The following is a 24,657-nucleotide window of genomic DNA, read 5'->3' as shown; positions in this document are numbered from 1 at the left end:
GTTTCATAATCATGTATCCTCCCACATAAAACTGAGACATGTGTGGCTAAACAACATGAGAGTGTGGTCAAGATAACAAGGGTTGTTAATGAGAAAGAACCAACTAGGAAAGATTGCAGTAGTTTGTTGTTACCTGAGTCTTACTGATAGAATTCAGAGACATAGTCATGTCAGTCAGGAAAATCAGTATGCAAAGGGATCTTGTAGTACCTTTGAGATGAACTGAAAGAAAGAAGCAGGTAGCATGAGCATTCATAGACTAGGGCCTACTTCCTTAGATGTATGATTAACTCTGTACAAACTACTTTTACACTTTGAACTCAGTTTGCAGCAGCTGATGTAAGCTGAGGACAAAGGGTGGAAGCAGGAGAAAGGGAAAGAAACTGGGACATTTTAAAGCAGCTGAAAAGCTGGGAGGACAGATGATTTATTAGGACTATCCCTGCCAAATTGGGGTTGTTTGTTTGTGTGTGTGTTCATTTGATGCCATGCTAGAGGAATCGGTGAACCCATGGTTCAGCTGGGATACTACTCATAACATGACCTATAATTTAGGCTGGTTATATCCAATACTGTATTTCAAGAAGCAAATTGGATACTTTGTTCCTTCCTCTTTTGACTGTTTTTTGGAAACCAAGAATTCTAGACCTTTATTCTGAGTTCAAACACTGGGACCTTCTCAACTTTGTTTGTTTTTAGGCAAAACTGGAATTATGCTTGTACTGGCTATGTTTTCAGTTTGCTGTGAATTTAATGCACATCTTGTACACTAGTAAGTGGTGTAGAAATGTACTTGCTGTCTTCCTTGCTACACAAGACCAGTCCAAGCCAGAATAGCATATGACAAATTACTAATCTAGCCCCAGCCATACCAATCCACTCTTACACTCATATCCAATTAAAGATGGTATCCAAAACAAACCAAGTTATTTTGGCACATGAGACAGAAAATCCCACAGGTACCTCTTCTAGCAGTAGATCAACCAGAAATTAAATAAGTAAGAAGTTATTGCCCTTTCATCATACCCGGGCCTAAAACTTCTACCCTTAGGTGGGGATTTCCCTGTACCTAATTGGAGGACTGGCCACAGTTTTGCCTCCTTGAGAGATGAAATTCTCCTAGTCCATGGAGTGGTAAGGTTATGGGCTAAACTAAATGAGACATGAAATGCATGGTTTCCTGTGTTTTTAAAGATTTAGATTTGACTGAAGGTGTGTGTGTATGTCTGTGTGCATGCATGCGTGTGTATATATACACATAAGGGAACCTGTTCTACTCAGGTCCCAATCAACCACAGTCTGGGATTACAAGTCATTTTGCATGCCAAGATAATATACCATTCATTGAATGTACATGGTTAATAAAGAGACCTAGGCATGTTAGTGTGGATCATTAGTGTCCAAAGGAATCTTGCAGCAACTGAGGAAGCAAATCAAGATTACAAAAGCTCATGCTACAACTCTTCTCACAGTTAGGTTCAAAAGTGCTGCAAAATCCCTCTGGATGATTGATAAATGCACACATTCCATGATTAATAAAGGCAAAGAAAGATTACACAGACCCCTTAGATGGTGAAAGGCAAAATTATTTTGAAGTAATAGTAATACTGGTCTCCAGAAGTATCCCAGGACATTGATACACAGGCCAGCAAGAAAAAAACAAAAAACAAAATGAATCCTGGCTGTTAATATGCTTCTGCATGGCCCCTGTCCCACCAGGCAAAAAAAGGGACTATTGTTGCTAAGGTCTTCTATGTGTCTCTCCATGAAAAACCCAGGCTGAGAAAGAAACTGTTTTCTGAAGGAAAAGAGGGCCTTTGAGAGAGGGGAAGCAACATTATGATAGCTAGGTTGTATCTGAGAGTGAAGTAGAGGGATCAGTACCAGACATCTGCAAGATAGTTTACAGATTAAACTGTGCTTACTGAGCACCAGCTAAGCTGTGTGAAAGGCCTACTTTTCTGGCTAATGAATAGCCACTATATAGGGCTCAAATCCCCTCTTAGCCATAAAAACCCCACTGGGTGATATTGGGCAAGTCACACTCTCTTGGCCTTAGAGGGAGGCAATGGTAAATCCCCTCTGAACAAATCTGGCCAAGAAAACCCTGTTATAAGATTGCTTTAGGGTTGCCATACATTGGAAACAAGGTGAAGGCACACGACATACACAGACATGGCAATACAGGTTCTTCCATAATAAGAATACTGAAGTACACTGTAAAGGGCACAGTGCCAGTTCATACTCCTTACTCCTCACCATTCTTCTAGTCTCAGTCCCAAAATAGGTGAGAGGGTGGTAGACATTGGCTGAATGAGGGGTGCTGGGAGTAGCAGTTCCAAAAAGGAACTTTTCCAGGTTCTGCCCAAACCAATTTATTTTTACACATGAGGCAGAAAATTTCACATATATCTTTGTCACCTCCCTAGGGCCTTTCACACTACATAGTTTTATCATGATGAATCCACTGTAACTGCCATGGCTACATGCCATGGAATACTGCGCTTTGCAGATTGTTGAGTCACTAGTTCTCTGGCTGGTAATTTTGAATTTATTTGTGTGTGCATGTGCCTTCAAGTCATTTTAGATTTATGGTGACCCTAAAGTGAACCTATCACAGGGTTTTTTTTAAGGCTGAGAGTATGTGACTCACCCAAGGTCACCCAGTGGGTTTTTGGTGCCCAAGCAGGGAATTGTACCCTGGTCTCCAACGTCGTCCAACACTCAAACCACTACACCATGCTGGCTCTCTTTTAAATACCATTCTCTAAGCTGCAAATATGTCACAGTTGGGTGACCCTAGGCAAGTCACACTTTCTCAGCTTCAGAGAAAGGCAATGGCAAACCTCCTCTGCCTATATCTTGCCAAGGAAGCCCTAGGATGAAGTCACCTTAAATAAGAGTTGACTTAAAGGCACACAAAAACATCACTGCAAATCCTAGGGGTCCATACCATGTTGCCATGGTAGTTAAGGTGAAATCATCCCACTATAATTGTGTAGTGTCAAAGGGTCAATAACTAACACTTTGTTATCTTATAATGGCACTGAATTTCTGCTGTCTGGGGCAACCACCTCACTCTGCCTAACAGAGCTGGCTGTAAAGCTTTTTTGTATATGTATTAAGTTGGTTAAGGATTAAGGTGATTTCAGTATCCCAAAACATTTTCAGACCACATGTTTTTACCCTGAGTGTTGTAGTTATTACTGTAAAAGATGGCATGGTGATATTTTCTCCTTTTGCTTGGTGCTTAACAGCTTGTTAATGGCACAGTCATGCTGTTGTTATGTGTGATAATTGTTAATCATAATTGTTAACTCAGGACTGAAGTGTGTATGTGTGTGTGTGAGAGGCACAAACAAAGCCTTTCCAAGTTTCCATAGAGAGCAATCTTAAATCATCAAAGCAGTGGAGCCATGGGTCAGGGGTAGGCAGTTACTAGGTGTGGCAGGAATTTTGTGCCTGTCTGAACTCACTGGGGCTAGTGTCCTGCTGCCAGAGCTCACAGACTGAAACTAGTGAACAAACTAACAGTGCAAATGTTGTTGGGAAAGATTTGGCTTCCTGGACGGTGGTCTGTGATGTGAAGAAAATGGAATTCTGGTAAGAGAGGGAGTGTGCCTCATACTAGTTTGGAGGAATGTGTTTTCTAGGAGTCTTGCAAACCTGATCAAGAGAGTTTTTAATGTGAATCCTGCAGAAAAGCAAGGTTTCTATGACAGTACCATCCCAGGCTCTGAGAATTCAGGGCCAAAACCTGAGACCTAGGGGTAATCCATTGTGAATTCATGTGGCAGGCAGGGATGATATCATTTGGTGTGATATATTAACCATTAAACATGGTTGCACAGAGGTGGTTGTTGCTGCTGCATTCCTTCAAGTCATTTATTGTTTATGGTAACCCAAAGACAAACCTGTCACAGGTTTTTTTTTTTGGCAAGAGTATTCAGATGACATTTTCCTTTGTCTTCCTTGGAGGCTGAGAGAGTGTTGCTTGCCCAAGGTCACCCAGGGGATTTCTATGGCTGGGTGAGGCTTCGAACTCTGGTATCTAGAGTCATAGTCCACCGCTCAAACCACTACAGCACACTGGTTCTCTGCACAGAGTATGCAATTTAATATTTATTTATTTATTTATTTATTTTACTGTCTTATTATTATTATTATTATTATTATTATTTATTACAACTTCTTTGAACATTTGCATTTTCTTATCGTATATCTAAATAATTTTTTAAATATTTTTGCATACATTATTTCTCTTTTTCTACAATGTTTCTTATGGTTATTTGCATACAGTATAATTTACAATTATTTACTTGTTTTACTTTCAGATGTATTTTACTCCTCCTCCTTCTCGCTCAGATCTTTCTTCAGCCTCCCTTGTCTCATCATCACCAGTTGGCTCTTCCTTCTTTTTTCAGTCTCTTCTTTTTACTTGTCCCACATTCTAGAACCTCAACAAAGTAGGATTCATACACATGCACATATACTGGCTTTAAAAATTTCTTCCATACAGTCTGTAACTGGAAATAAGTTTGGGAGAGGATCTCGACTCAGTTCCAAACAGAGACAGGGACATGGGGACAAAAAAGCTGTAGTATATCAGTGATTTATTTATGTATTTATTTAGCCTTCATTAATATTGCTCAGATATATACAGGAAACTGTAAAAGCTTGGCTCAGCTTCTGGAGTTTTATCTGGGACACAGACTGAGGGAGGAGAAAGGGAGGCTGATGTTCTGCTGAAGAACTGTGGACAACCTTAAGAATAAAAGCTGAATTCAATCTCAAAGTGTTTGAGAGATCTGTGCTCGCTTTGATTACCTTTCTGGGCTGAATCTTCTTTGTAGTTTTCTTTACCACTCTTCAAATGCAATCCAATGCCAAGAATGCTTTGTGGCAGAACATGGTGCAGCTTCAGCAATAACCTCTAGGAAACAAATCTGTCTTGTACCATCTCTTAAAAGACAACAGAAATGAGGGACAGCTCAGTTCCATCATAATATCTCCTAGGGCTATACTGGCTGAGGAAAATGGCAATCATAGTCTCCCACATGGGGAGGGGGTCACATTGGGGAAAGCTGTTCTAGGGCATAGATGGCCAGTTTTTTCAACCTGAGTATCCTAAGTAAAGGATTAAACTCTAGATACATGGCATTTATTCCATCCTGTCATCGTCATCATCATTCTTATGGTGCTATCCTTGTATGTGATCTTTACAAATTGTGAGAGGTCAGACTCCTTCTCCAATCTACAAATTGTCAGAAAGGAAACAGAAGAGGAAAAAATGATGACTGAAGGCATGGAAAATGAAACAGAGGATACGAGTTATTTCAGTTGCATATAGTAGGGCAAGGATGGCAGGGATGGGAGGGAAAGTATTATTGAACTGCAGCTCCTGTCAGCCCTATTCAGCACAGGCAATGGTGAGGGATGATGGGAGCTGGAGCTACAAGTCCTCCACCATCAACACACTCACACAGTACAATGAGGGAACTCAGTGGAACATCCATTTTCTGTTTTGCAATGACAGTTTCCCTAGCTTGGGACAAGCAACCCAAAGCTACAGTCTTGAGCACACTTACTTGAAAGCAAACTCCATCAAAATCAAGGGGATAGACGCCCATGTTCATGTGCCGGAGATTAAACTGTAAGCCTTCTTAGAACCACTGGGAGCAAACAGTATTTCTTGAAGAGCTCTGCATTTCCTTCTATCTTTTCTCTCTCACGTTTGTGACTGGGGGAAAAAATAAGCACACATGAATAGAAATAGTGACCTGGATTTCCCTCCTACTACCCTTACTCCATCGTGGTGTGCAGAGACGTCCTTTGCCTATGCTAATTCACACTACAGGGTCTCATGGGCTTCCAACACAAGGTACAACAATGATCACAACTATTCCAAGAGCACCAGCAGAATATATGCAGTGTAACCTATGCTAGAGGAAGGCTGGTGACTATTCCTTTCTCCCAGGTGCCAAAGTGCAGCTGGGAGGCCCCTGGACACCTTCCCACCCCCTTGGCCACTAACTGGCTATGGGGTTTTGCAACTAGCTGTGGATCATAAACTCTTCCAGCATTGCTGTCAAACTTTGGCCTGCACATTTTTACTTAGAGAAAACCCCCTACTTGATAGCAAATATGCATAGGACTGTAGCCTCAGGAAGTCTTCACAGAACCCACCCCTAAACCTAATGCAATCATCCCCTTTCACTCCAGGTTAGCTTCAATCCTCACAATAGTCAAGATAAAATGGATTTTTCCCAATGACAATGTATGGTTGTGATCTCCCTCCCCTCTCATCCCACCTCTCTCTTTCCCCCCTATCTCTCCCCCAGAGTATATTATTCCTGTAGAAGATCATCTATGATTTAGTGCATTAATTTTCTATTAGTGAGTGAACATGCAATACACTGTTACAGCATTTTGATATCGCTTTAGCTGCTATGGATCTGGATTTTTAAAAGAGCTGTCCAAGGTTCTGAACCTATTTTAAAGCCCAAGTGGATTCAACACCCATTGACATGAAAGCAACCCTTTCACACTGCTCTCCTTTTTGGCTGTCATCTTCCATAGAAAAGGACTGCTGGAAATGTAAAGTGGGGGGGGGGATATTGCACACTCCCTTTTCTGCCTTTTTTTGTGGTGGTGGTGGTGGTGGTCCTTGATGCCAAAATAGAGCTACTACTGGCAGAATGTAATAAAGGAGGTGATTGTACGAGCATAAGTGATAAAGAAACTCAGAAAGACTTTTCTCACCCTTATACCACATGTTTTCTTTATGACTGCCCACAGAGACCAAACCTAATCCCACAGCAGCCCAGTTTTCCCGTTCTGTGTTGTCTCTTCATGCTGGGCTGAGCTTCACCACTTGCATTTTGCTGCCTGTGCAGAAAAAAACAGCAGCTAGCAACACTTATTTTGAATTTCCAAGTGGTTGGTCTGTTGCAACAAAAACAAGAGGGCCCTATGATACCTCAAAGGCTAAAACATTTATTCTAACATGAATGTATATGGACTACATCAGATGTATAAAGTGTTATCCAGAATTTCAGCCTTAGATACACAGATGATCTCTCTCTCTCTCTCTCTCTCTCTCTCTCTCTCTCTCTCTCTCTCTCACACACACACACACACACACACACACACACACACACACACACACACAGAGGGGGGAGTCCAGAACACTGTAGAAATAATCCCGTTTGAAACCTCTTTAACTGCCCTGGCTCAGTGCTAGGGAATCTGGGGGATTGTAGTTTGTTGTGGCACCAGAGCTCTCTGACAAAGAAGGCTAAGTGTCTCACAAAACTACAGTTCCCAAAGTTCCCTAGCACTGAGTTAAAGTGATCTTAAACTGGATTATTTCTTCAGTGTGTTTTGGACCAGGGAAACAGAGAAAGATCCTATGTTTGCCTGCAGAATTTAGGAGCATCAGCTGATATTCTGCATTTGCAGACGCAACTATGACAATGGAGCTCTATCATCACAGTTACTTCTGCCAATACCACTCTGCAAAACATACCTGTTATGCCAGGTAATGCCCCAAATAAAGAGTTTCCAAGACACTGAAGATGATGGCACTGGGAAATGATGACTGCAGTACTCTTTTGGTCATGGAGCACGTTGAGACAACCAACTTGAGAGACCTGTCAGGGGCTTGCTGTATCTGCTTGTCTCAATGCACCCTGCAGCTGGGAGAATTCTGAAGTCATTATTGTTTCCCAATCTACCTTGCCTTTAAAACCCTTTGTTTGTGATACTGCTTGGTAAGAGGTTGTTTAGTCATAAATTACCATAAACAAAAATACCAAAAGTTATGTGATCATAAGCCTGGGCTTAAAATCTTGCAAACACTGAACAGGATGCAAGCCATTAGTTTTTTGGATTACAACTCCCAGAATTCCCCAAACACATTTCCATATTCCAGTTGCACATGGTGATGGGATTGCAGCAGTGAGGCCAGAGGGAAATTAAATGCAATATGTATTGACATTGACAGTACTAAGTGTGTACTTTCCATCTTAATTGTGTCTCAGTCTCTGATGTCCTCCAAGATCTGCTACAATATTAGTAAGCCTATCCATAGTGAGGGGGGATTCTGGCTGGGGGAATATAGGGATTGCAGTATGAAAACATCATTTTCCCAGGCTCTGCACTTCAAACCTTCAGCAGGTCTGTCTTTTCCTGCCAACTGCTGGTGCCAGGAAGGCAGTCTCTCCCGACTTCTCTCTTGCTTATTCTGGAGCTGTCACTCTGCCTCAAAATTTGCTGGGGATAAAAGGACTCCCCGGCCCCTTTGAGGTCTCTGCCGCAGCCCCATTAGCACCATTTCCTGCTGATTATGTAGGGCACCAGCTTCTCCTCTCTGTGCCGTGAGTGTGATTGAGGGAGGATGGTCTTGGAACTGCTACAGGTGCTCAATTTAGCAATTATATTTCATCCTCATTTTTAACTCATCTCATTTAGCTTGACCACTTTCAGATGAGTAACTGAATGAGACACTTCTCCAGATGCTATGTGCTAGTCTCTCCATTCACACCCTACCTTGGATTTTCACTCAGTGACAGCTCAAAAACCTCATAAGCCTAAACCTCCCTGTTTTTCTAGGATTGAATGTGTTCCTTTTTTCCCCTCTCTACAGAAGCCACCTAAGTACCTCCTTTATTTCTAAAGCTGAAGCCTGCTGCATTGGCTGGAAGAACCTACCACAGCCAACTATCTTCCTTGTTCATTATAGCCTTCTGGGGTTTTCTAGTCCCCAAAAAAGTAATTTTCAAGCTCTAAGCAATAATTTAAAGAAACTGGACCATTTCATAAACCTGAAACTCTTGCCTATTTCCTACATAAATCAGTGTTAGATTCTCTAAATTAAATTATGAAATTCCCACCACTCAGGGAAGGTGTCAGTGACACAAAATAACACTGAACTAGAACTCAGCTCCTTCCCATTTCATCCAGCGATTCAGTATTGAATGTGGACACTGTGTGACAATCCTCTGCTTTTTTGGCATACCTTAACTTACTTTTTAAAGCTTTGATCAATAATCTTTTCAAAAGTATCATTTCATACACCTGAAAAATTTCCTTATCCCATACATAAACCAATATTTGTTGTTGTTAGTTAGTGTTTCAATGAAACTGATCCTGTATGCCAGAGACATGGAACTAGTTGCTAGACAGTAACTGCATGATTCTTCACCATCGGCTATGCTGATTAAAACTGGTGGGAGTTGCAGTTCACCAATATTTGGAAGACCACACTTTGCCTAACCCTGCTTTATGCCTTGGATGGCTTTTGAACCAAGAATTAGCTGTTGCATTTATTTCTAGGTAAAATAAACCCTTTCTGCAAGCAATAAATAGGAAATTTTCGACTCTCTAGATGTTATGAATCATCATTGACACAATTTCTTATTCCTGAAGGACTGATAGGAGTTGCAGAACAAAACATCTGGAAAACCAACAGTTCCCCATGTCTATTCCAACCATCACTGCAGAGGAACATCTTATGCATTTACTCAGAGGCAATGGTGCAGTAGATATCTGAAAAACTGCCACCTGCCAGTTCCTGTTTTTCTACCGGAGGGAAGCCACAGCCACCAAACTGCATGGCTTCCCTTCTGTGGAAAAAGAACCCACGAAAAGCAGGTTCTTTTTATACTGCAAGGGCACTCGCTGCATAAGCGCCATGTGGCACCAGGCGGACACTGTGCCACACTTACGTAACAATGGAGGTGCCCATGTATACAGGGCGCCACCATTATTACACCCTCATCACGTGCTAGGGTTGCGGGGTGTGTGGGCGCTTCACCCCGAGGCAGCCCTAGCACGTGACGAGGGCATCCCTGAGGGCCCATTTGTACTGGCCCATAGTTCATTAAATTCAGTAGGACATATTCCCAAGCAATAGTGTATGGGATGTCAACCTAGGAGAAATTAGATTTACTGATAATATTTTTTCAGGCCAAGGCAAAGGTCTTAGCCATCCTTTTCTACTTTATCCCCAGGGGAATTGAATTTAGCACCTTCTCCATACAAAAATATGTGCTTTGCAAAAAAATATGTGTTCCCCCAGTTACAAGTCCATCACAGCACCCAATCTATGGCTGCATCTGCACTGCAGAAATAATGTAGTTTGACACCACTTTAACTGCCATGACTCAGTGCTATGGAATCCAAGGATTTGTAGTTTGCAGGGGCAGCAGAAATCTCCAATAGGGAAGGCTAAATATCTCACAAAACTACAGACCTCAGAATTCCATAGCACTGAGCCATGGCAGTTAAAGCCGTGTCAACTTGCATTGTTTCTGCAGTGCAGATGTAGCCTAAGATTTCATCTCAATGCTACATCAATTGTACTAGTTACTAATCAGTTTCTGGACCCATTTCACAGTGCTGGGGCTAATCTTAGGATTACTCTAGCCAAAAAGATTGTTTGGTCTTATGTGTTGCTGGATAGTTATCTTACATGATCTTTCCTGGGTTGTGACCCACACTGGGGTATAGCAGATTGCTGCCAGAGAAAAAGCCTTCTCAGCCAGGGGCCCTATTCTGTGGAACATCCTGTCAAGGGAAATCTTCATGACCTCTTCATTAGTAACACTGAGATGCCAGGCTAAGATGATTTTCCACCAGGCATTCAGTCTCTAGCTCTTGTTTGTTTGTTTGTTTGTTTTTACTATTCAAGTATCATTGCTAGGTTTTACCATTCTAGTGTTTTAACATTTTGACACCATTTTGCCAATTTTATTGAATGGGGATTAATAAAAATCTATGCTTTTTGTTGAGTTCTTGTGGGTCTTTTTAAATTAGCAGAGCATCTCAAGAACATTTGCAAGATGTGCAGGATATAAACATTTTACAAACATCATAAGCAATAATTAAGAAGCTCTGTAATTTGTCAGTCATAAGATAACATGTCAGAACTCACCTGTGTCCAGTTCTGGGAGCCACAGATAAAGAAGGATAGCACAATTTCGAACATATCCAGCAGATGGTAAGGCATCTGGAAACTGGGTCTTGTTGAGGAAGCTGCTCATGTTTAGCCTGGAGAAGCTTCAAAGATGATATGGTAGCCATATTCAAACCATCTGAAGGGATTCCATGAAGAAAACAGAGCAAGCTTGTTTTATGCTGCTCCAGAGTAAGGATGTAAAATCTTTACTTACATTTTTCTTGCATGAAAGATCAAATAATTTCAAAGCATTCTTCCCACTGGGATGGAACATAAACATTTCTGCACATTTTCATTTATATGTGTGTGTGTGTGTGTGTGTGTGTGTGTGTGTTTGTGGAAAATTCAATTGTGCAAAAAAGCGATTTTTGCACCAGAAATGACATTTTAGGCAGAAAACAGTATATTTTCCACAAGGCACTCTGCTGTCTGTGAAAAATTATTTATTTATGCTTTTATTTATTAAACTATTTGTATACATCAGTTATCTCTGATGTATAGTGTCCCTGTCCAAGGATTTTCTTAGCAAGATTTATTCAGAGGTGGTTTGCACTGCCTTTCGCTGTGGCTGAGAGAGAGTGACTTACCCAAGGTCAGCCAGATTTTCCATGGCTGAGCAGGGATTCAAACCTCGTCTTCTGGAGTCCTATTCCAACATTCAAACCCCTGCTGCTTACTGGCTGTCAAAATATTTATATTCCACCCTCTGTCGCAGGATCTCAGGATGGCATACACTTATAATCTGTTCACATTTTTACAAAAATTCATCATTCTTGGCCTTCAAAAATTAACCTGGTGAAATATTTTCTGACAGGGACATTAAATGAAAGAAAATGTGCTATTTAATATTTCCAGGCTAGCTTGTTATTAAAAGAAAAGCACAGGAACAAGAACAAGAAATAAATGGCAATTCTACTGTAGTCAAGGATTTACCTTTGTCCTAGTTGATGGCTCATTTCAAACTCAGCATGTGTTCTTTTCTTGCCCAGACTCATGACAAACCATTATTCTTACAATGGACATTCCTCTTGGAATACAGTTCCTCTCAGCTCCCAGTCTAAGGTTGCCAGCTGTGTAAAACAGACTCCTGTGCATGAATAGCCACGTGGCATGGAAATAGTTCTGACTTTATTTTAATCCCTCCTAAAGAGGCCCCCAGACAGGATGGTAATGGCCTCCACAACCTCTAAGGGTCATTTTAGTACATGGGAGCAAAAAAAAATTGAACCCCTGGGGGCCATCATACCCAACCCTGGATAGCCCTACTGATTGGCAAGATGGGACACTGCCCCCAACACTCACAAAGCTCCCAACCATCAGTGGAATACAAAGCTCACTTAGCCTTTGCAGAGGAGCACACTGGGTCACAACCTGATGTTATTGGTTCCACCACTGGTGATTCCTTAATTTTGATGTTGGTGATTCCGTTCCTCTCCCCCACCAAGAGAAATGGGCATCAACTGCCACTGATCTACCTACCATAGGACACATGCCAAAAATAACTTTTGGCAATTCTACCACAAAGCAAGCCAATCAAAGGAATGTGCCCCTGTGTGATGCGGGTGGTTTAATGTGCCGTCAAGTCAACTCTGAATTATGACAACCCTATTTTGGGGCTTTCTTGGTAAGATTTATTCGGAGGGGGTTTGCCTTTGCCTGCCTCTAAGGCTGGGAAAATGGGGTCACCCAGTGGATTTCCAGTCCTGGTCTCCCAGAGTCCAGCATTCAAACTACTGTACTACTAGAAAAAAGTGGAGGGATCATGGCTTATGGAAAATATTATCTTTCTTCTACTACTGGAAAAAGGTGGAGGGATCATTGTTTCTGGAAAATATTTTCTTCCTTTCCCAAAGACTGTGTGTAGTTTCATAGGGTTGGGGAGAAAGAAGAGAAGAGAAGTAAAGGGAGCTGTTAAATGAATGTAATTGTTAGAGTATTTTACTGTTGTTAAACAAGTAGGTTAAAGCTGATACCACTGCCTTTTCAATAACCTTTCTTAGAAGCAGGATGGAGGTGGGGGAATGACAGTCTCTGACAGGGAACTGTGAACAAACTGTGAATTAACAAAGAGCAAGTTAATGGAGGGGGGGGGACCACTTGTTAACAACACTGTGACATTCACTCATGAAATATTTTAATTTAAAAAGCTGGATTTGAGATACGAATCCATCAAACTGGTAGTGGCAACTGGGGTTTCCCTTATCAGTGAATCCACTGTAAAGGAGCTATTGAAAGTGTTGAACCTATTGGGGGCTAGGGTGAATTAAGCACCTTTACAGTTCATAGTAAAACCCATTGTTTTTAAGTTTAGACTCAAAGATATCATCCCACTGATACGGCTGCCACCAGCCACCACTGCAGACAGAGCTGACCTTAATATTAGATAACATATCCAGAGGTAGCCATGTTGGTCATGTAGAAAGTACAATAACATCCAAAATCCACAAAACAATGATATCTTTATTGGATCAATCAAAGTGCACAAAAAACATATCACAAGCTTTCAAAATTCCACTGGCTTCTTCATCAGGCAAAGGTATTAAAAAGCATACAGTAGAAATTATTCTCCTGCAATAGTTTTTTTTTTTCTTTTTCTGTATGATTTTTAACACTTGGCTGATGAAGAAGCCAGTGGAACCTCAAAAGCTTGCAACATGTATTTTGTCCATTTTGGTTGGTCCAAGAAAGATATCATTGTTTTGTGGATTTGAGATGTTATTGTACTTTAATATTAGAGAAGTCCTGTTGGTGGACAGGGAAAGAGGAAGAACTTTTACAACAGTAAGCAAACAGAAGGATCTTTTGCTTCCTCTGGGAAGCAGTGCTCTCTTGATAGTGGTGGGGAGGGAAAACCCTTTCCATCTGCTGCATGCTGCAAAATGGATGGCCTGATGTTATAAGAAGAACCAGCTAACTGGCAAGAGAAAAGAGAAGGAGTGGGAGGGGAGGCTGAGACATCTAATAGAGCTTGAATGTGAGGCTGTTTTCCTGCTATCAAGTGTTAGGAGAAACAGTCTGGCAAGACAGAGGATGTGCCAACTTACGAAGAACTTCTTGTGCAGGGGCTCTGAATTCCCATTGCTAGTATTAAGACAGTCAGTGTGGCGTAGTGTTTAGAGCACTGGACTGTAACCTGAGAGATTCCTCCTGATATCTACATCCAGACGAGAAATAATGCTCCACAACATGTTGGGATATTTAACAAACTGGATATTTAACAAACTGGTTAAAACTGTACAAGTTGCTGCTAGTCTTTCCCTTGGCATTTTCCAGCTGTTGGGAAACCTGTTTTTAAATCATTACAAATATTATTTCCCTCTTTGTCCAGCCCATAGCTACAGGAGAGGGCCATGGAAGCCTGCCCTCCCTAAACATGCCTCGGGCCCTTTTTCTATCCAGAACCCAGATAGATTGGTTGTTGATCTCACTGGGTTGTATTTGTCCTGCCTGTGCACATTTTTATTGCCTTGTGGAGGATGTGAAGCCTATTTGATACTGTATTTGAAAGTCTCATATGTCATCTACTTTTCATTAAACTGTCTGACCATCCTCATTATACTCAAAATCCTACATATTACCTTAGCATTTCAGTGAGAGGTGGCAGTTTTCCAGTTTCATATTTTCCAAGTTCTATCTGCCTAAATGCTCTAAAGGCACCAGATCCAGTCTGATCTTGGAAGATAAGCAGTGTCAGTTGTGGTTAGTACTTGGATGGGAGAGGGCCAACAAATACCAGCTGCTATAGGCTACATTTCAGAGGAAGAGACTGGCAAAATCACTCATGAATAATCCTTCTCAGAAAACCCAATGAAATTCATAGGGTTGTCGTAAGTCGACAGGAGACTTGAAAGCACATACACACAGAAACACATGGCGATGCTGGAACTGAACATACTTCACACAGAGCATATGCCCTACCATTAAGCTGTGCTTCTGATACTAAAATACTTGTGACCATTACCAGTTTCAAATATCTATTTCTCAACTGGTTTTTTTTAAAACTGTAACGGTCATGGTAGTATGACTGTTTACATTCCACCAATGTTAATTCTAGCAAGTAGAACTGACATAATCAAACAAGCAATGAGTCATGACAGTTAATCTCAATTATTGTGCTTAGCGAACCATTTCTTTAAAAAGGGGTCACTGCTAAGGATGGAAAAGAAATTTTGCTGGATTTCCCTTTTTGCACACAAGCTTACTTGTCACATTCTCAGACTGGCAATGCAATGGAGCACATCATTTCTCAGAAATCCAAACCTTTGGAAGGCTCCCAGTGCACTTCAAAGAGAAAAAAATGCACTCCAAACCATCTGTGTGTTTCTTGGAGGAAAATGTGCATTACTAAAACTGGGTACATTTGAAAAATGCACATCCAGAAGGATTAGCCAATGGAACATGTATACAAACATCCATACAGATAGAGCACACCTTTTGAATAAATGTGCATAAAGATGTGCATGAGAGAAAAGAAAAATGTCTCCCAACCCAATACAGAACCAAGACAGAACAAAAATGCCGATGGGATACTGAGAAATGCAACAAGAAAGAGATTGACAGATTTTCACATCCCTACTCATGATAGGGTTACCTTCTGGCAAATATCATCCAAGTGAGCTAGGGAGATTTTAGGGGCGGGTTTTGGCTTCCAGCCAGCTTACTGTTTCTTGTTTATTTCAACTACATATTTAGTCAGTAGTCTATTTAAAAAAAATTAGTTCTCAGATGCAGTTGAAAACTGTTTAAAGTGTTTTGTTCCTGAAAATGATATACAGTTATTATTCCTACAAATGCTGCTGCCTAAAAATACCTTAATTAGAGAAAGTAACTACAAAATGATAATCATTTCATCAAAAATGTATATTGGCATCATTCTCACTCAATACATTGCTTTTGGAATGTGACTTTGTACTCCCCCTCGTCCCCCACCCCAAAAATAGGTTGTTACAGTAACTGTTTGTTCCATCCATGTTTATTGACACCCCACAATTCAGGGTAGAAATCAAGTCCTGACTTAAAATAATGGCAGTTCTTTGTCCCCCCCCCCCAACCACCATTACTTCTTTGGCTTACTCTTATTGTGCATCACTAAAAAATGCTAAATGTCCCTTTTTTACTTTCCTGCCTTGTAGCAAGAATGAACAATGATAGCTGAGTCATCTACATTTTTTTTAAATATTCATTTCACTTGCAGATTCTGAAGGAGCTTTTTGTCTCATGCAGGGAGGGTCACAGTTCCACAAACAAAATTTATATGCTGATTTTCTTTTTTTGGCCCTCTCAAAATCAAGACTGAATAAAGAAGGAAGCTGGTGACTCCTCTATTAATGCGTTGGTACACTGTCTCTGGAGTTTCATCTAAGCTTTAAAGAAGGTATCCAAAGTGCTGAAATCTATTCCTTAAATAGTTTCAATAGCTTTGGGGGGATATAGACGGGCAGAAGGAGGCGGCCAGACGCCCCTTACTGTCCCAGATGGAGTCCAGGGCACACAAATGCTGCGGCCTCCACGAGGCTTAAAAAGAACCCGCTCCCGGCCAGTTCTGTTTCCACCGCTGCAGGGCACCAATGGCGTGCTCATGTGCAATGATGACATCCATGCAGTTCTGCACTGTTTGGGCGCTGCACCACACAGATGTCATCATTGCGCACATCGTGTCAACAGTGGTAAGGCTCAGGATCATGTGGACGCTCCGCTCTACCAAGCCCTACTTTATATAATAATAATAATAATAATAGTAATATAGATTTATTTCTAGTCTGCCCAATCATGGAGAATCCGGGCGGGTTACAACAATAAAACACATCAAGTTACAGTAAAAAAAAATTAAAACTCAAACCCTAAAACCTACCCCCCCCCCATACCCAACATTAAAACAGAATTAAACGATGATGATATAACATTAAAAACATTCAATAAAAAATAGACATAAAGATAGGCGGGGAAGAATAGGCAGATGAGCGGGCAAATATCTCTATATCTGGGGAGGGTAACTAAGTTGGAAAGGCCTGCCGGAAGAGATCCGTCTTGAGTGCTTTCTTAAAAGCTGTCAGAGTGGGAATGTGACGGATCTCCTCCTGCAGGTCGTTTCATAGTTTTGGAGCAGTAGTAGAAAAGGCAAAGCACCGGTCTGTACTGGGCCTAAATTGTCTTCTTTGTAGTCATTCTAAAGTCCAGAGTGGATTCACCACACCACTCCACCACTCAGTGGAATGAAATTGAATTAGGTCATCTTATAACACCTACTTTAACCAACACAAAAGATCTTGAAAATGTTCTCTAAATTAATAGGTTAACTCTTGAACCAGTGGTTTAGCTTGATGTAACTAACCTGGTGAAAGAGCTGAACATTTACAAGGAATCTTGGCTTCATCTAGGGTGTATTCATGCTCCAGAAATAAAGCAGTTTGACACCACTTTAACTGACCCATGACTCTATCCTATAGAATCCTGGGATTTAGTTAGTTACCAGAGCTCTCTGGCAGACTGGGCTGAATACCTCATCAAACTACAAATCCCAGGATTCCACAGGATGGCGCCATGGCAGTTAAAATGGTTTCAAACTGCTTTGTTTCTGCAGTGCAGATTAGCTCATAGCTGTTCAGGCCTTGAAAAGATTTTTTTTTTTTAAATCTGTGAAGAGGCAGGAAACTCTATTGAAGAAATGCATGCTTTGCCCTAAAACAGAAAGCAAGGGCAAGAGATGAAATTCAAAATACACAGTCAAGAGTATGTATTATAAAGTATAATACCATACAATTTGCTGCCTAAATAGGTAGACTTGGCTGATCTGAGATTTATTGCTGGCTGAAGCTGCTCAAGCAGATTAATAGATCTCTGAGGCGGAATTCATATGAACATATTTTAACATGCATTTTGCTTCACTTGGGGCAAAACACACATTAGCAGCTGTTAAAGTGAATACAAGGATTGAGGAACTTCTTTACAAGGAATATCCTGTCTCCTAGCATATAACACTAGGGACCAACACTACCCTTGTCTCTTTGTAATCTGTAGTAACAGCAGGCTGTTTTTGCCTGGCAGGGTAGAAACTACCCTAAATTACATAATTGTGGGGAGGCTCATAATTTGGAGAAGCTGATTCTGGAAATGTTTGAGGCTTTTTTCCCTAGCTAAACCAAATGGAAAGGGTTTCATTTATACTATTACACAATACTACCTAATACTATTCTTGCTGCTACCATACCATTGTCATCATGGTGAGACAGCCACCTAATACCAGGTGCTGAAGGCGCAAGCTGTTTATGAGATGTAGCTTACCCTGCATCTCCTAAACTAGCCAGCAGCATTGTTAGAAGATGTCCCATCTAGCAGTGTTGAATCATAGAATCATAGAATCATAGAATCATAGAATCATAGAGTTGGAAGAGACCGCAAGGGCCATCCAGTCCAACTCCCTGCCATGCAGGAAATCCAAATCAAAGCATCCCCAACAGATGGCCATCCAGCCTCTGTTTAAAGACCTCCAAGGAAGAAGACTCCACTACACTCCGAGGGAGTGCATTCCACTGTCGAACAGCCTTTACTGTCAGGAAGTTCCTCCTAATATTGAGGTGGAATCTCTTTTCTTGTAGCTTGCATCCATTGTTCCGGGTCACTGAAGGGACACTGCCCGTCCAGTTGACTTTTGTACATAAAGTAGGAGGAGGTGCCATCTATTTCAAATATCCTAGAGAAATCCTGGATCAACATGAGATCATAAGATCTCTGACCAGTGATATTTGTGCTTGAAAATGTAGTGTGTGAGGAAGGAAGATCACCAGAGGATTCAGAGCTATTTTCAGACTGCACTGTATGCTTTCCTCCCACCACCAAACAAGTACATTGGACACACAAGCAGGGCTGGGGAAGCTGTGGCCTTCTAGATATTGTTGTACAGCAAATCCCGTTACCTCTAGCTAACATAGCCAAGGTAAAGGAGGTTGGGAGTTGCAGTCCCACAAGATCTTCAAGGCCATATGTTCTCCATGCCTGAACTAAGGCACCAACCACATTAGAATACAGTGAGTGGTATCTTTTGGCCACATACACATATGTGAGAGTAGATTACATGTAAACATGTATCTTTTTGGATGGAGTAATGCACTAGATACTGTTTGATCGTGGAAGGTAACCAGGGTCAGCCTTGGTTAGCACTTAGATGGGAGACCGCCAATGAATACCAGGCACTGTAGGCTATATTTCAGAGGAAGGAACTGTCTAAACCACCTCTGAGTACTCCTTGCCTAAGAAACCCCTATGAAAAAACCCATGGGATTACCAAATCTTTCTCCCAAAATAGGAGTGTCTATCCAGACTGCTTCACTTTCTTTTGTAAATTCATCTTCAGTGTACACTGTTGTTGTTGTTGTTGTTGTTATGTGCCATCAAGTTGTTTTTGACTTTTGACAATCCTAAAACAACCCCATCACATGGTTTTCTTGGCAAGATTTGTTCAGAAGGGGTTTGCCTTTGCCTTCCTCTGAGGCTGAGAGAGTGTGACTTGTTCAAGGTCACCAGGGCTTTTCCATTGCTGAATGCCAAACCATTATACCATGCTTGCTCTGTGGTATACATTGCTACCTACCCTTAACTTCCATAACCATTCACAAGTTCCACAGGCAGCTACACTTATCCAGGTTCCAGACAGAAAACTGAAAGATTTATGGTGGGTTTTTTCTCCTAACATTTACGTTTGTTTCCAAATACAGAAGTCAACCATACTTCAGAGCAGATAGCACAGCACTTTTCCTGGCAAATGAGGGACAGCACAGTACTGAGATATGCCTTTTGCTTCAGCCCAGTCTAGATCTAGCCCTGTTGTTTAGTAGCATGAGGTGACTACCTCAGGCAATAGATTTTTGGCAGGCTTAATATTGAATATAAATAAAACAAAAATAGTGACCATAGAGAACTTACATAAATTAAAACTAGACAATGAGGAAATAGAAATAGTAAAAGAGTTCTCGTATCTGGGATCAAATATTGATAGAAATGGGGACTGCAGCCAAGAAATCAGAAGAAGATTAAGAATGAGGAGGGCAGCTATGAAAGAACTAGGAAAGATCCTAAAATGCAAAGATATACAACTCAGCACAAAAGTCACAATCATACAAGCCATTGTGTTCCCCATTACAATGTATGGATATAGGAGCTGGACAGTTAAAAAAAGAAGATGAGAAGAAAATCAATTCATTTGAGATGTGGTGCTGAGGAAGAGTGCTGAGGATCCCATGGATGGCCAAAATGACAAACAAATGGGTCCTAGAGCAGATCAAGCCGGAAATCTCCCTGGAAGCCAGGATGACAAAACTTAGGCTGGGGTACTTTGGACACATCACGAGAAGGCATGAATCATTGAAGAAAACAATAATGCTAGGAAAGGTGGAAGGAAAGAGAAAGAGAGGAAGGCCACATGCTAGATGGATGGACCCTATTAAAGAGATCACGAGTATGAGTCTGCAGGTGTTGGGCAGAGCAGTAGAGGACAGGGAGCGTTGGAGATGTCTCATCCGCGGGGTCACTGTGGGTCGGATGGGATGGGAAAGCAGTTAACCATCACAACAAGAGGTGCCAGTACTCTTTGGAGTTCATCAGACAAGGGAAATTGGAAGTATAATCCAATGGCAATCAGAATGCAGTCATGGGGTTTAACGTTATTGTGTGATAACCCCACTACACGCAAATTCGGGCAATGGGAAGTCAGACCGAGTGCAATCATGGGGTTTCAAGTTATTGCATGATAGACTGCCACACATAGGGTTGCCATAAGTCTGGACCTCCAAACCAGGACAAATGTAGGACAAATGTAGGACAAAATTTTCAGATGGAGGGCACATTTTTTTTAAAATGGAGGACACACGAAAAAATTTGATGGTTTTTAAAAAAAATGTTAATATAAATACTTGTTTCTTAGGCATGATCAAAATGGAGGACATTTAGGCATTATTCCTAGACAGATGACAGAAATGGACTTTCCCTTTCTGGCCACCCCCCCTCCCCCCATTCCAAACAGCACATTTGGGCATTGAACATGGCTTTACTTAACATGGCAATCTCTTGCATATTTCAGAGGCTTATTCCATAACCAAACTCTTTGGGATTCATACTGAATATGTCAAGGTGGTTTAACAAGAAGTGAGTTTGCCCTCGGATTCAACTGTACTTCTCAGAAGTGTGTACTTGGTCAAGGGACTTTGGGGTTTTTTCACTGTGCATGAGTTTGTAAAAATGAGAGTAACTTACATTGGTCGTGCCTCAGAAGCTGGCTCATTTCATCATCATCACTATCCTCTTCCTCCTCCTCCTCTTCTTCCTCCTTGTCCTTCCTCCCTCCTTCCTTCTTCCCCCTTCCTCCTTCCTTCTTCCTCCTCCTCCTCCTCCCTTCCTCCCTCCTTCCTTCCTTCTTCCTTCTCCTCCCTTCCTCCCTCCCTCCTTCCTTCCTTCCTCCCCCTTCCTCCTTCCGTCCTCCCTCCTCCACCTCCCTTCCTTCTTCCCTCCTTCCTCCCCTTTCCTCCTTCCTCCTTCTTTCCTCCCTCCTTCCTTCCTTCCTCCCTCCTCCTCTTCCCTTCCTTCTTCCCTCCTTCCTCCTTCCTTCCTCCCTGCTTCCTACTCCTCTGCCTCCCAGCCCAGGCCCAAGTGGAGGAGGAGGTGGGTGGCTGCCTTGGCGCGCTCCCCCCCGCCCGCACGCCAAGGCAGGAGGCAGGCAGCCAGCCACCTCTGCCTCAGCCTCCTCCTCTGCCTCCGCCTCCCAGGCCCAAGGAAGTGCCCAGCACGGAGGCGTGCCAGGCGGAGGAGGCGGTGGGTAGCTGCCTGCCAATGCCTGCTACCTTGGCGCGCGCGCGCAGGGAGCACCAAGCCAGGCAGGCACCTCTGCCTCCTCCTCCGCTTGGGCCTGGGCTGGGAGGCAAAGGAAGAGGAGGAAGGAAGGAGGAAGGAAGGGAGGCTTGGAACGGAGGAGGAGGAGAAGGAGATGCGCCTCCTGCGCACGCACGCACGCGCCCCCTCCCCACCTCCCCGCCACCCTCCCCCCCACGCACTGCCTCCTCCTTCGCTTCCGAATGGAGGAGGAGGAGGAGATGGGTGGCGTGGCCACGCGGGGAGGCAGGGAAAGGTGGGTTGGCACCGCGTGGGCCCCAAGCCGGGGGCAGGGGGCCAAACCGGACTGTGACCGTGACGGGGGCCCCAAAAGCGGGTTTGTCACAGGGGCCACCGGGTTATGGCATCCCTAGCCACACACAAATTTGGGCAATGGTATGCTTTTTTTGACCAGTGGTGAGCCAGTTCAAATGCAATGCGCATTCATGTAATTGTGCTAAACTAGCGACTTTAAGTGAATGCGTTCTAGCCCCTTTCTTTTCATTCGAATTTAAGAGAAATTCCTGCCGTTTGATAAACTCCTTTGGCAGGGAAGGCTAAATACCTTGTAAAACTACAAATCCAAGGATTCCATAGGCTGGAGGTACAACACTTAAAGTGGTGTCAAACTTCATTATTTCTGCAGTGTAGATTCACTCTGAGTTCCACAAAGAAGCTTTCCTATTTGCAAAGCAGGACTCAGTTCCATGTGACAATCTTTCCTGACTGCAGGCCATAGCACAGTTCAGTGCTGTTTAAATATATTTTTAATATAAAAAAAAATCTCTTACATGCTTTTTAAAGCAATCTATTATCTCCACTCACTAATCAGGGAGCAGAAGATGTTTGCTAGCCAAATAGGAAGTCAGTGCCCACAGGATAGAATTTCCTTAACCTTGGTTAACTTCCTCTCCTTCCATATTAGCTTTTTGTATTGAATTGTAGGTTCTGCAACAAGGGGTAGGAACATAAATAATAATAAATAATAAAATAAAAATTTTATTTTTATACCGCCCTTCCACAGATCAGGGCGGTTTACAGCATAATAAAATACAAAAAAATTACAACAATACAATTAAAACAACAACGGTATAAAACCCCCGTTAGCCCGTCCTCTTTGCCACAGAAGAGGAAGGGAGGCCCACTGGACTTCAATCGGGGAATGCCAGATGGAAAAGAAAGGTTTTCAGGTCCTTTCTAAATTGGGCCAGGGAGGTGGTCGAGCGGAGCTCTGTGGGCAGCGTGTTCCAAAGGGCCGGGACGGCGATGGAGAATGTCCTCCTCGTAGTGGAGGACAGCCTAGCCCCTGGCACCCTAAGGAGTTGCTGCCCAGATGTTCTGAGGGTGCGGGACGGAATGTACGGGGAGAGGCGGTCCTTCAGGTATCCTGGGCCCAAGCCATTTAGGGCTTTATAGGTCATTACCAACACCTTATATTGTGCCCGGAAGCGAATAGGCAGCCAGTGCAGATCTTTAAGCACCGGTGTAATATGGCTGGCCCTGGAAGTTCCAGTGACCAGCCTGGCTGCCATATTCTGTACCATTTGCAGCTTCCGAGTTTGGTATAAGGGTTGCCCCATGTAGAGTGCGTTGCAGAAATCCAATCTCAAGGTTACCAGAGCGTGTACTACCGTTTCAAGGTCCCTCTGGGCCAGGTATGGGCGCAGCTGGCGAATAAGCCGAAGCTGATAACAGGTGCTCCTGACCGTCGCATTCACCTGAGCAGTCAGGTGAAGCGACGAGTCAAGAAGCACCCCCAGACTGCGCACAGAGTCCTTCACAGGGAGCGTGGCCCCGTTCAGGAGAGGTGGAACTACCGCCATTTCTGGACCAGGGGGACCCACCACAAGTACCTCCATTTTCTCTGGATTCAATTTGAGTCGGTTTTCCCTCATCCAGCCCATTACCGACTCCAGACAGGCCACGAGAGGAGAGACGCCATTCTCAGTCACTGCATCAGTCGGAGGCATAGAGAAGATTATTTGGGTGTCATCAGCGTACTGATAACCCCGCGCCCCATGTCTCCGGATGATCTCTCCCAGCGGTTTCATGTAAATGTTAAATAGCATGGGAGACAGAATGGCTCCCTGAGGGACCCCAGTTTTAAGGGCCCTCTCATCGGAGCACACGTCTCCCAGCTGCACCATCTGGGACCTCCCGGAGAGGTAGGACCGGAACCACTGGAGTGCAGTGCCCCCGATTCCCATCTCTGCCAGGCGCCCCAGAAGGATACCATGGTCAATGGTATTGAAAGCCGCTGAGATGTCCAAGAGTATCAACAGGGACACGCTTCCCCCGTCGATACCCAGACGGAGATCATCGACCAAGGCGACCATGGCCGTCTCAACCCCGTAACCCACCCGAAAGCCAGTTTGAAATGGGTCCAGATAATCCGTTTCATCCAAGACCGCCTGAAGCTGGATTGCAACCGCCCTCTCGATCACCTTCCCCAAAAACGGTAGCAGCGAAACTGGCTGATTATTATGTACCAGGGGGTCAAGGGAGGGCTTTTTTAGTATAGGTTTTACAATGGCCAATTTAAGTTCAGATGGAAATTGCCCTTCCCTCAAAGATGTATTAATAATCCTGCGTAACAATAAAGTTACCGTCGGTCCCCCCTGGGCCGCTAACCACGAGGGACAGGGATCGAGAGAGCAGGTTGTCTTCCGAACACTTCCGAGGATCTTGTCCACATCATCGGTACTCACCAACTCAAACCGATCCAGTTTAATGGAGTCCACGGAGGCTCTGGATACCCCTACACTAGGTTCTGCATGAATGCTGGCGTTAAGACCTTCGCTTATCCGAGAGGTTTTATCCATGAAGAAGTCATTAAATTT

The 24,657-nt window shown here is 43.0% G+C and overlaps 1 protein-coding gene and 1 long non-coding RNA gene across 5 annotated transcripts in view; one reads left to right on the top strand and one right to left on the bottom strand.

Annotated features, from left to right (window-relative positions):
• Positions 1–24,657, top strand: part of CACNG2 (calcium voltage-gated channel auxiliary subunit gamma 2) — a 181,532-nt gene that overhangs the window by 65,553 nt on the left and 91,322 nt on the right. The gene's annotated exons all lie outside the window — the stretch shown is intronic.
• On the bottom strand, positions 170–21,255 carry LOC121930311. 3 transcript variants are annotated; one of them, XR_006103911.1, is made up of 6 exons: positions 21,206–21,255; positions 10,937–11,096; positions 6,763–6,884; positions 5,589–5,740; positions 4,828–4,962; positions 170–222 (listed from the first exon to the last, which is right to left on the bottom strand). It is a non-coding gene; the product is annotated as an uncharacterized LOC121930311 (long non-coding RNA). The 3 variants fall into 3 exon arrangements; XR_006103910.1 differs by lacking the exon at positions 170–222 and having other exon boundaries at positions 4,533–4,962; XR_006103912.1 differs by lacking the exons at positions 170–222; positions 4,828–4,962 and adding an exon at positions 5,120–5,254.

This window comes from Sceloporus undulatus, chromosome 5, assembly GCF_019175285.1.
Source record: "Sceloporus undulatus isolate JIND9_A2432 ecotype Alabama chromosome 5, SceUnd_v1.1, whole genome shotgun sequence".
NCBI lineage: Eukaryota > Metazoa > Chordata > Lepidosauria > Squamata > Phrynosomatidae > Sceloporus > Sceloporus undulatus.
This window is presented reverse-complemented; position numbering and strand designations above follow the sequence as displayed.